At 35.5% G+C, this 13,993-nt stretch overlaps 1 long non-coding RNA gene across 1 annotated transcript in view; it reads left to right on the top strand.

Annotated features, from left to right (window-relative positions):
- Positions 1–4,708: 4,708 nt before the first annotated feature.
- The window catches only part of LOC144963780 (uncharacterized), an 18,152-nt gene continuing 8,867 nt past the window's right edge, over positions 4,709–13,993 (top strand). The window contains exons 1-2 of the long non-coding RNA XR_013643708.1: positions 4,709–5,218; positions 9,214–9,379. This is a non-coding gene — a long non-coding RNA (uncharacterized LOC144963780). The remainder of the gene's footprint in view (positions 5,219–9,213; positions 9,380–13,993) is intronic.

Raw genomic sequence — 13,993 nt, 5'->3', positions numbered from 1 at the left:
CTGGGTGAACAGGGGTGGGGGGGGGGGGGGGCGAGGGTCAGAAAGAATGTAGCTACATTTACATCCAGGATCGATTTCGGTCCTATTGTGTGCGAAGTGAATGCTCTGCCCAACTGTGCTATGGGAACGCCCAAAGAGGGGTAAAAGTCACGGAAAATGAACCATGATCTGAGGCAATGGGCCCCTATCAAGAATAATACAAATGGAAATAAAAACATAATAACTCCTAGACCTTGGACTAAGGAAGACCTTCGCGAGGTCCCAGGTTTGAGAGCTTTTGCCACAATGAGGGTCATTTAAATTGATCGATAATTGGAGGACGAGTTTTCTGGCCAACATTTTAAAAAACATGTTTTTCCAGAGTACTGGGGTTAACTGGTAAATTGCAACACCTTGGCCAGAGAAGAATGTATCATCTATGTTCATTTTCAGGCCATGGATCACCAAAATGGAGTGCGGTGACAGATTACTTTTAAACGTCTTTGGCGTAAGTCTGGACTTGAAATTCACAAGCAAATGTATAAAAAAGCCAAAAATTATACCAATCAACTTATAGTCAGTACCAAGCGGCAATTTGTGAATGACACTCTGATAAAAAGCAAACTTGATTCGAAAAAGCTTTATAATACTGTCAAAGAAATGATCACACCATCAAATATAAATAATCTACCTACAAATACATTTCCAAAAGAACTCTGTGACAAATTCAACACCTTTTTCATTGAGAAAATTTCCAACATCCGACAGGAACTAGACAACGACAGCCCCACAAATCTACATCCCAACACGACATCACGAGTTGAAACAACAAGCGTGACTTCACCAATGAACACAACAACAATGACAAGGCACGTGACATCGCCTGGAAGATCCACATCAACGGAAGAGACACTACAGGAGGACACAACACTTACCTGCACGACACGACCAACTAAATCTATGAACACCCGTTATAAAATGTTAACGGTTTGAACCCGTAACAATCAGATATGCCTAATAAATCATACCCGCTAGATAAAACACCAACTTGGCTCATAAAATCATGTTCAAAGTATCTTGCTCCAGCAATTGCATCTATCGTAAATGAAAGTCTAACGTTGCCCGATTTTCCAAATATGCTGAAACATGCCTTGGTTAGACCCATAGAGTCTGTGGTTAGACCCCTTGATTGCAATGAGTTAAATAATTTTCGACCTGGGTCAAATTTAAATTTCATTTCAAAATTAATCGAAAAAGTCGTTGCTGCTCGTATTATTAACCATTTAGAGACGAATGCCTTAAATGTTAAATTTCAATCTGCCTACAAAGCCTCCCATAGCACGGAAACGGCATTACTTAAAGTTTTTAATGATATTGTAAATGATATAGATAATAAAAGTGCTGCGATGTTTACTAGATTTAAGTGCGGCATTCGACACTATTGATCAAAATTTACTTTTGACTAGACTACGTGATCAATTTTATATCAGTGGCACAGCTTTGGACTGGTTAAAGGAATATTTGCTTGAAAGAACTCAGTCGGTAATTATAGAAAACCATGTATCAACTCCATCCATATTAACGTGTGGAGTGCCTCAGGGATCTATTCTCGGCCCCCTCCTTTTTACAATGTATACTGCTCCCCTTTCTCATATGTTATCCACTTTTCCCATTGATTTTCATTTTTATGCTGATGACACTCGCTGTATACAAAACTCAATAATGATTCAGAGCTGTCTTCAGTATCTGTTATGGAAAATTGCATTGCTAACATAAAGGATTGGATGAAACTAAACAAACTTAAATTTAATGATGACAAGACGGAAATGATAATTTTTGGAAATAGGTATCAACTCTCAAAAATATCTACAAATGAGATACTAGTGGGTGAAAATGCTATTAAACTAGTTCTTGTGTGAGTTCTTGGGGTGTATTTAGATCAAGGGTTATCCATGGAAGATCATGTTTAAAAAATATGCCATTGGTGTAACTATCACATTAGAAACATTGGCAGAATCAGACATTATATTGATGAAGATATTACAAAGATGCTTGTTAATTCGTTTATTACTAGCAGATTAGATTATTGGAATTCCCTTCTCATTGGCTGTCAAAGTAGATTAATTCATCAACTACAAAAAATTTCAAAATAAAGCGCTAGACTTATAAAATTAACGAAAAAAAGAGATTATATAACACCAGTTCTCCAGGAATTGCACTGGCTTCCTGTGAAGTATAGGATAGAATTTAAAATATTGTGCTATGTTTTTAGATGTCTGGATGGATTGGCACCTGAATATTTGCAGGAACTGATTAAAAAATATGAACCCACTCGAAATTTAAGATCATCTCAGTCTCAACTTCTAAAAGTTACCACCTCAAAATCCACTTTCGGTGAAAAAGCCTTTTCTTTCATAGCTCCACGCCTATGGAATGCACTTAGTCCTCGGACAAAGTCCTGTGAAAATTTATCATCTTTCAGGAAATGTCTGAAGGGTGAGTTGTTCCGCGAGGCTTATTTTTCATAAAATAGATGTTGCTTGGATTTTTTTTTTTTTTTGTATGCATGCTTATTATGTATCATGTAGTGTCGTGATTTTTAATTTTGTTGTTTTTAAACATTTTTATTTTTATTATGTAAAGCGCGCAGAGCACGATTAACGTGGATGTTTAGGCGCTATATAAATTCATTATTTACTATTTACTACTATTTAAACAAGATGTTCAACGGGTGTCTTTATAAACGAAAACAGATAATGTAGACGTTTCGGATTTCCCTTTTATCAACAAAACACGATGCATGAAACACTAAAGACTTAGTGTTCCATATTTTCGAATTTTGTTGATAAAGTGGAAACACGAGGCATCCTCATTTTTTTTTTTTTTTTGTTTTTTGTTTTTTTGTCTTCATTTAGTGAATTGAAGCTTCCATAATTCAATGTCCTTCTGTTATTTATAAAGATGTGTCAGGGCGATAAATTGCGTATTTTCTTTCTTATAATATTATAATCAATGGCCGTGCTCTTATTTGCGCGATGTATTATTACACACCCTCACACCCACATACACACACAAACACACACACACAGACACACACGCACACACACACACACACATACAAACAAATACACTCATCCACAAATCAGATTCAATAAAAAATAATAATAAACAATGTGCATATTGTATTTTATATAGTGCGGCTTAGTGGTCTTGTGGTATGACACTCGCTTTCGGATTGGAAGGTCCTGGGTTCGAGCCTCGCTCGAAGTCCTTGAGTCCTTGGAAAAAGCTCTTTACTCACATTCTCTCACCGTACTCATGTGTAAAATGAGTACCTGGCCGTTGGCTGCGTTGTCTCTGTCAGAAAAAAAGTGTAATATCGCCGAACAGGCGTCATGTTTCGTTTTACATGTTACGTGTTGCTGTTGGTCAGGGACCCCTTGTAAAGCGCTTTGAGCACATTTAGTGGATACTGCGCTTTATACAAACTCCATTAAAAAAATATCTATAGGGTTGAATAACATTTTTTAAAAATTGAGCTTTATATAGCGCAATATTCACTAAATGTGCTCAAAGCGCTTGACAAGGGGTCCCTGGTCAACAGCAACATTTAACATGTAGGACTGTTAGGCGATATTACAATTTTTCGGACAAAGACAACACTGTTAACGGCCAGGTACTCATTTTACACCTGAGTACGGTGAGAGAATGTGAGTAAAGAGCCTTCTCCAGGGACTCAACTATGCGCCGAGCGCGATGCTCGAACCCAGGACCTTCCGATCCGAAAGCGAGTGTCATACCACTAGACCACATAGCCGCACATAGCCGAATAAACTCGATCCTGGTATCACATTTTACTATCACCACCAGAATACCCTGCTCTCATTCTGAAAATCGGTTTCTTTCTACTTGGAAAACAAGGAAATAAATTAATTATGTTGTAATAAAAAATATTGAAATAGATTCACCGTTTATAATTCTCGCGAGTTCAACACCCTTGAAAATCGAACAAATTGCCCAATCATATGATCTGGAGAGAGTTTTAAGGGCTAATATAATTTTGTGTTTAAGGGATTTTATAGATACCCTGTAATCTTGCTTTTCAATTAGTATTTACTTGAGCACTTTTGTTCCACACACAACACTAATTTAAAATAATAATTCCTGGATTACAAGGGAAACCAGTGTTTTCTTTTCTTTTTAATTTTTAATTTCTGAGTGAGAGACAAGAAGATTAATTTATTTATTCTTTTGTTTTTTGTTGTTTTGTTTTTGTTTTTGTTAAAAAAAAAAAGGCGCAGGCGGTGTAAAAGAAACGACACTCCAAATTCTTACCCAGACTTGCACGGACTATCGTCTTGTTCTCCCCCCTTCCATTTCGTCACCACCCTCACTTCCTTGTTTCGAGAGCCCTGTTTTTAGTCTCTTTGGGATTACTGTCAATTCCATTATGCTGCCGTACTCTAAAAAAAAAAAAACACGTATTTGAAATTTTGGTCAGAAAACTCGTCATTCAAATATCGATGGATTAAAATGACCCACATCTTGGTAAAACTCTCAAACCTGGGACTTCGCGAAATCTTCCATAGTCCCATGTTTGAGAGGGTTTTTTATTTCCAAGATAAGGGTCATTTTAATCGATCGATATTTGAAGGGTGAGTTTTCTGGTTAAAATTTTTTTCTTCTCCAAAGTATAGCAGTATCACACACGAAATGTAGCCAAAGACAATTTAGTTTTCTGTTTTTCATAATTCCTTATGTCCTTTATTTTTAAAAACTATTTTCATCATAATTATTCCCGACCGCCACGCCCACGCAATTTCAATATCACTAATGGCATTTTCACACGCAGCCACCCGACCCAATGTGGCGGTCTCTCGATTCATAAAATGAGATTACCCATAACTTTACTTCATTTAGGGTTTCAGAAACAATAGTGAGGGATTACTTTTGTGAAAAAGTGGCCTTATATATAAGAACTTTACAGTTGACCTTATTCTATTTTGGATGTTTGAAACATCGTAAATAAGCAGAGTATCTAGACACGTACAACATAATTAAATGTAGATCGTGAGTGAAATTATCTGAAATTGTTCATCAATATCTATTGAACTTGTTGAAAATCGCTTTAAAGAAAACAATTATCAAACTGCGATGGATTTGCTGTTATTTTGTCATTAACAAACACAAAGGCCATTTTTTTTTTCTTTTTGTATCTACCTAAACAATTTTGAAAGAGGTAAGTATCCATAATATATCAGACATATAATTTATTGAATTGGTTAGAAATTTATGTTTACTTTAATGAATGAAAATGTAGTCCTTTAACTCACTCAACGCTAACATCGACTTTTTCAGTTGTTTACACGGGTTACGTTTACACCATGATTATTTATTACATTATTCTGAGACAAATTATAGGCGTCAAAGCTAATGTTTTTAATTTTTACATGTTAATGGTAGTTGAATAAAACTATCTATGCACATGCTCATTTTTAATACATTTTTTTCCAGCTTTGAAAAGTAGCAAAAATCTCTAGGATTGTGTGAGTTAAAAGCCATAGAACGTCGTGTACAATAGCGTAGGGACCATGGAACCGGTGTTTATCCAGGTTTCCGATGGTGCGAAACGTCCAATAGCAACGACTTGAACTTGCTATCCTTTGCATAGAGCACGCTATGCGCGGCTATGTGGTCTAGTGGTATGACTCTCGCTTTCGGATCGGAAGGTCCTTGGTTCGAGCCTCGCTCGGCGCATAGTTGAGTCCTTGGAAAAAAGGCTATTTACTCACATTCTCTCACCGTACTCATGTGTAAAATGAGTACCTGGCCGTTAACAGCGTTGACTCTGTCGAAAAAAATTGTAATATCGCCTTGTCCCGTCCTAAATGTTAAGTGTTGCTGTTGGCCAGTGACACCTTGTAAAGCGCTTTAGCACGTTTGGTGGATATTGCGCTATATAAAATCTCATTAAAAAACAAAAAACAAAAACAAAACAAATAACAAACAAACAAAACAAAAAAAGCTAGTCTATCGCAAAATACTTTCCGTCAGATCTTATGGACCCAACTTCCGGATCATTTCTGAGCGGGTGATCAGGAGGGACAGATAAATAAAAAAATCGACTTCACCCGGGATCGATTCTGTTCCCTTTGGGTGTGAAGTGAGTGCTCTATCAACTGAGTTATCAGGACTCCCTATGTATGAAAACGAACATTGATTGTGTAAGAATGAATAGAGAAAAAATAAAATTGGCAAAGGTTAGATTCAAACTCGCGTCCATCACGGAACCAAGGGGAGGGAGGGGGAGAGAAAGAAATTTACAAACTCATATTTCTAAGCAATCGGATACTATTCTGCAGCGCAATTATAGAGCAGTAAAGTTAGGTGCCCCAAACGTAAACAAAGGTCGAGAAGCACGTGGCAAACCACATGTTCCTGTCTTGACAGCTCACGTTCCAATGTAAATAATAGAAAAAAATAACCTTTAACATTTGGCTGTTAGGTGGCAAAAGAAACACATATTCATAAATACTCGATCATGCATCAAATAATGTCTAGATATGGATATTTTATGGAACAAAAGGTAAAATTTTCTAAAATTTATCAAAAGTTACAGTCTATCTATTTTTAGACCAGAGCAAATTATTGCGCTGGTGTGAACAAAACGAGAATTATTCGGAGCCTGATTTTCAGAATAATTTAGCCTTATATTATTATTTCTGCAACTGTTAACTGTTAGATTTTATGTAAACATATTTTCAATACTGAAAGTGTATTGCCTACAACTCAAACTACAAAATTGGGAGACCTATATTGTGCGTAAATTATTCCGGTCCCTAACGGAAATCACTAGCAACTTGTTATTGTTTACGTTTGGGGCACCTAACTTTACTGCTCTATATGTCTTTTCAAACTTTGATCTGGTATACAGACCTGCTTACTTGAGAATTTAAAATTTCGTAATTTTTAGGGGATACAAATTTTAGTCGCTATAATTAACTTTAAAAATCAACAATATACCCTCACAAGGATTAAATAACACTTCAAAATCCTTAAATGTATATAGTCTGGCATCAAATTTTATTTTCATTAAGTTTCAATGACTTAAAGATACCCATGGAGTTCTGTAATTGAAGCCAACATTTCGTAATTCTACGGATTTTTCGTAATAGTCGGCAGGTCTGGGTATGTCGGCCCCCAATTTGTCAATAAGTATGAGACCCAAAGTTTCTTGATTTTAACTCGTTTTAAATAACGTTTGTGTGTGTGTGTGGGGGGGGGGGGGGGGTGGCCCCCCGATAACTCAGTTGGGAGCGCACTCGTTCCATACACAATGGGACCGAGATCGATACCGAGTGAAGTCGGAAAAAAAAATTGTAATATTGCCTGAAATTCGTCATGCCTTGTTCTGCATGTAACGTTTGGAATTCACTTCCATTAGACGTTAGAAGTAAGGTATTTTCATCTGAGGTGACACATTCAAGATGGACCAACTCATCTAACGAATTCTCCTTTGTCCTTATAATATTATGAAAAGAAATGTGTGTATATAAATAGTCCATAGTGTCTGATTTGTGTAATTGTTTTGTGTAGTAAGTAGTATGTATGATTTCCCTTCTTGTCAATGTGCGCCTAGAGATGCGACAACGCGGTATTGCGCTCTCTATATATATATCCTTTCTTTAAAAAATATAGCATTGTGGAGAACATTGTGCTTATTTGAGTCAATCAAAAAATTGATACGGCGCACAACTCTACTGAAAGATTTGAAAATTAGAAATGTATTTTTTACAGATAGATAAACAGATAACTTGATTTCCTTTTATAATTTAAAGTCAGTTTGAAAGTTCGTTGAGTCAAACAGATAATATCATAAAATATGTACCGACGACACTTGGCTCTCAAAATCAACTAATTTTGACACTGTAAAAAGTTGTCAATTTGCGTCATCTATTTATGACATCAAGTATTATTATTACTTCCGTTGTGTTGTTGATTTAGCGGTGATCAGTTTTGTTCTAGTTGCGTGTATGTTTGTGTGTGTGTGTGTGTGTGTGTATGTGTGTATGTTTGTGTGTGTGTTGTGTGTTGTGTATACATGTGTGTGTGTGTGTGTTGGCATTTTTCAGCAAATCGTGGCATTCATAGTGATATTATTCACTTGATCACATGAAGGTATTTCAGTCGCCATTTTGATTCTTTTTTTACTATTAGGGTTAGCTCGAGAGGTTAGTCATAAGTGTTATTAAAGGTGCTAGGGTGTTTGTTTTTCCATAAGTTAAGTAAAGGGGAGACATTCCGAAAGCTCCTACATCCCCAGTATTCTTTAAATTTGTATTTTTCACCGTTGATATTTTGTCAGGCATTTATTTATTCAATTTGTCATTATATAGAAGTATTTTAAAAACTCTAGAACGAACCTTGATGGATTTGTGAAAGTTTAAAATTTCCTAATTTGACCATTGTTTTGATTTTCGGCCGCCATTTTGATTTGTTAAGTATTGAAAGTTGAAAGGTAGTGCAAAGCAGTCCGAGAGTTGTTTTTTTATATTAGGGTTCGCTCGAGAGGTTAGTCATAAGTCTTATTTAAGGTGCTAGGGTGTTTGTTTTTCCATAAGTTAAGTAAATGGGAGACATTCCGAAAGCTCCTACATCCCCAGTATTCTTTAAATTTGTATTTTCACCTTTAATCTTTTGTCAGGCGTTTATTTATTCAATTTGTCATGAATTTTTTTCTATTAGGGTTAGCTCGAGATCGGATGATTTTTTTTCCTATTAGGGTTAGTCATAAGTCTTATTAAAGTGCTAGGGTGTTTGTTTTTCCTATTAGGGTTAATTAAAGGTACTAGGTTTAATTTTTTTCTTGGGGTTAGTTGAGGGAATATATTATTAAATATATTACTGGGCCCAAGGAATTTACCACGACTGGGCCACACAGAAAAATCAACCGAAGATATACCAAATTACACAGACAACGTTGTTTACCAATTTGCCCTCATTAAATGATGGTGAGTACAGTATCGAATAAAAATAGTTCTTTCCCCGCGAAATTGCGGGCTTTTTACTAGTATATATATATATATATATATATATATATATATATATATATATATATATATATATATATATATATATAAATATTACTATTATTATTATTATTATTATTATTATTATTATTATTATTATTATTATTATTATTATTATTATTATTATATATTCTTGTTTCCCTAGACACAAGGATATAACCATATTTTCATCGATCCAATTTAACTCAACTGCCGGCCTCTCAAGCGTAGATGACAACCACAATGGTATTGCGGACAACCCTGATCGTATTGGCTTCACTCCTTCTTCTCATCCACACAACATTGTGCTTCTCAATATTCAACCAAAACTTGTGAGTATCTTTAAAAGAGCATTTAAAAAATTGAGCTTTTATATAGCGCAATATCCACTAAATGTGCTCAAAGCGCTTAACAACAGCAACATTTAACCTGTAGGACGGGATATGACGCCGTTAGGCGATATTACAAACTTTTTTCGGACAGAGATACGCTGTTAACGACCAGGTACTCATTTTACAACTGAGTACGGTGAGAGAATGTGAGTAAAGAGCCTTTTCCGAGGACTCAATTATGCGCCGAGCGAGGCTCAAACCCAGGCCCTTCCGATCCGAAAGCAAGTGTCATACCACTAGACCAAATAGCCTAGTTAGTTTTTTTTTAATACGAAATGATAAGATAATATAGGAAAAGAGAAGATTTAGTTTATGGCTTAAAATCCTATTCAGTAATGATAATGAGAGGGAGATTATTTGGACAAACAGTAAAATAAGAAAGAAAAAAAAATAGGACATGTGAGAGGTTCGATCCCGGATCAGATAAGTTACAAGTCTAACATATTAACCACTACACCACAGGGCTACTTGTTTTACCAATGGTATGATTAATCATACCATCTTCAGAGACGTGTACATATGTCACAAAGTGCGCACGTAAACCGTATGCTTATGTAGCGCAGTTTGCAACCTTGTTTATGTGTGCTATATTCAAGCTACGACATCGATCAATAACCAAACACAATACGTTGATAAAGGTTTTGAAGCTAAATGAAGATATATTTTATTACAATATAACAAAGATATTATGAGATATGAAGATGAAATGATAGATGTCATAAGTATGAAATCAAATGGATGGATGACAAATTGATGGAGATGGTGTGATGATGAATATGATATGAAAGCGATATGAAAATATATAATTAAATCAATTAATTATCAATACTTTACCAAACCGCTACCACATCAGACAATCTCACAGATAGGTTGCAACCATCACAGTCATACAGGCAACTAATAATTAACTAACTAACTAAACACAATCCAGACGTGTAGAAGAAAGCCAAAAGAGTGTCCTTGATATTCAACAAAAACTGTAAGGTTGTTCTAATATTGTTAATTTGTCTCTTCTTGAAATTGTTCTGATTTCACAGTATTCATAAACAGATCAATTGTTTCTCAATGTTCTGATATTAAAATAAGCAAATGGTTCTTCACAGGTAACTTATAAAACAGGCAAATGTTCAGTTTCTATTAGTGTCAAGCTATGAGTGTATAGCCTAAAGTTGGCTTGTTAAAGCCCAGCCTCCAACGGCTCATTCACTTTAAAGAAAGAAAATGATTTTGTTATAATATGATAATCATACGAATATAACTCTATCTATATTCGAACTCACTCAATATGTTTACTTTAAATGAGTAAATATTATTTTACTTTAACAAATCAATTTATTAATGTTGATTAATGTTGCTTTACTTGTAGATATGAAATAATAATGCTTTATAGCAAGAAAAGCTTATTTTCTTTACAACAAGAATATATTACACAATTAATTTCATTATCTGATTAATTAATTGAGAATCAAAATTTAAAGTGATATTATGATATTAATATCAAAACACAATCATAATTGTAATCACAACATATTATTCAAAATCTCACCAGAGCCGAACAGATTATAGAAATCACAAATTAAGTCTACACAAGACTTTAATCAAACTCTACACAAGAGTTATAACACAACTTGATTCAGCTCAAACTTTGAGCACCACAAAGTCTACACAAGACTTAAATCACACTCTACACAAGAGTTAACACAAAACGTGTTTCAGCTCGAACTTTGAGCACTACAAAGTCTACACAAGACTTTAATCCAACTCTACACAAGAGTTAAACAAATGAGCCTAAAAGACTCCGCTGTGGTTATCGCTTAGAGACTATGAGCCTAAAAGACTCCGCTGTCTGGTCTCTTTTGAGACAATGAGCCTAAAAGACTCCGCTGAGTGGTCTGAAGAAACTGCTCAAAACTCTGGCATTTATAGGCAAAAATCAAGCAAACGAAGCAAAATTCTACCCACACAACCGGATGTTAGTCATATCCGTAAACATCTGAAATTCCTTAAAACTCCCCCAGATTCCATAATCATGGACAACAACAACCCATCCTGATACCGGACATCCTCATATCAAGGATAAATAAATTCGTCAGCCCCATAGTTACGAGATATCAATCAAGCCATACCATAACAAAGTCACTCCCGTAGAATACAGGGATCCTACTTTGCTTATAAGTTTACGGAGAAAACAAGATTGATGCCTTTCTCACAATAACACCCACACTACGTAGTTTAATTCAAACTTCCGGGCCATAGGTGCATGATCTGATAAGACCTGTATCAACAAAAGAAGGGTTGTTCCGGAGGGATTACAATAACAACAACAACTAATACTACGACGACGTACATCCTGTCGTAAACTGACGCCTACACGGAAGCATTTCGTTACAACATATTTGCAGGTCCGATAACCTAACGCAAATGATGGCTGGATTTATTGTTGTAATTGACAAAACTGTGTGATAGGTTGGTTTGAGAGTTGTATTTCTACTTATAACAATGAGCTCATAACAATTTGGGTTATCAGACCTGTAAATAAGTACACGTCGATCAACACCTTTCGGAAATTCTTTTTAAAAATCTGTAATTTGTAATGATACTTTTCTACTTTGTGATTTTAGGCGTGGGTTGCATTGTAGCCATGGTTCTCTTATAGCCTGACACTAGAACTCACTCGGACTTACAGTTTGACGTCATTTTTTTAGGTTTTGGGTAACGTCTAGTGAGTTGTCGTTAGTGATCCCATAGTTGAACTGTTGAATACAACTCACGATTTGTGTTCTTTTGTGGCCAAAGACTTGCTCTTTTGACGCCATTTTTTGGTCAGAGTCAGGCTATAGATAGTATGCGCTTGGCTAAGAAGCTCATAACATTGCCATCCGGAAGTATAGCGGATCAACACACAAATCTGTGTGTAACCTTAAACGTTTATAGTCAGGTTAATATAGTTTAGTGAGAATTACTCACAAACGCGGATGGCAAAAAAAAAAAAAAAAACAATAACAAAGACCTGAGTGACGTCAACATTCGAACTATCTATAAGATAACGATGGCTATGGGGGCATACACCTGATACCTGTTTGAACTTTATTATAAAGCCATCATGTACAGTGTTGCTCTCTTTGCTTTCAACTTAAGTGGCCCTACTTTTTGTGAGTCTTAGTGATGACAGGATAGAAAACTGAACTAATCAAGGCCACTTTCCCATTCTTGGAAATTTTCGTATTACCCAGTTTTAAAAAAAAAACAAACCTAGAACGACTTGTTTGAGCGAGCTGGTGAATATTGCCCAGGTAATCACTTTGTAAAATTAACTAGGTTTTTCTTCTTTAAAAAAAAAATAAAAAAATAAGGGACGAATTAAAAAAGAATTCATTGTGTATGGAATTTCAAGGATAAATGTCCCTTATATAAAACAGACACTGGGGATTCCCATCTTAGCAGGGTAACTCATAAGGTTATATTATGATCATTTCTCCTCTGCGTCGACTTTACCCTTCTCAGATCACTTTACTGTTGGAAATAAAACAACAAAAAAACTTTCTGCTATGGGGAAAAACAATTCCCGGTCCCTGTATAGATTCCAGCCTATCAAGCTTGAAGATAAAGACACAACATCTAAATGGTTTGCTATCCTCTGAATATGGCGTAAATTTATCGCAGAGTAGATACATTCTACCTGATTATAATAAACTTAGCTACTCAACAATTGCAGGGAGGAAATAAGGAGTGGGGAGGGGGTGGGGGCAGAAAAAGATGACACAAATGGTTGGAACTGCTTCCTTTTACCTTAACCCATGAATTTAGTAATCTACCGATTGAACCAGACGGCCTCATAATATCAATAGAGCAAAACGTTCTTATTATATTATTGTTCATATCATCCAAAAAATTAGGCTCTTCAGCAAACGCAAAATAATTCATTGCTGATTTCATATATTGTTGGCTTTACCTCATCTGAGCGATTTGTATTGCCTTGTTCATAATGTTAATGCTAAATCTGTATTGTTACCATCATGGAAATTTCAATGCTCGAACAAAAAAGCATATTACAAACATGTGAATGTTATATTATAATAATACAATCATCACAACAAATGTTATTTCATCACAATACTACAACTTACACAGGTTAATACAACAGGGAGCATAATGTTCTTAATGCATTGAGATTAGCACTGATTACAAATGTATGCATGTCCACGAACTTTACTCACTCTGTCCACTCTCTCCCCCAATCAATGCATTGTATACGAGCCTGTCCACTTCCGTTATATTCATGTATACAATATCCCTATCTGTCTCCCCCCCCCCTCCTCTCTCTCTCTCTCTCTCTCTCTCTCTCTCTCTCTCTTTCTTTTCTCTCTCTCTCTCTCTCTCTCTCTCTCTCTCTCTCTCTCTTCCTCATCCACACTTATTATTGTGAGAAGATGGACGAATATAAAGAGCTAATAATACGTAAAGCACTTTTCCCAAACACATATGCAAATGTGTTGACAGTTTCTTTTATTCTTTTTCTCCTCTAGTATTAATCGATAACAAATAAAAATGGAC

The sequence above is a fragment of the Berghia stephanieae genome, chromosome 2 (genome assembly GCF_034508935.2).
Source record: "Berghia stephanieae isolate SIO BIC M18660-M18661 chromosome 2, UCSD_Bste_1.3, whole genome shotgun sequence".
Classification (NCBI taxonomy): Eukaryota; Metazoa; Mollusca; class Gastropoda; order Nudibranchia; family Aeolidiidae; genus Berghia; species Berghia stephanieae.
The sequence above is the reverse complement of the archived record's forward strand: the minus strand, read 5'-3'. Positions and strand labels throughout refer to the sequence as shown.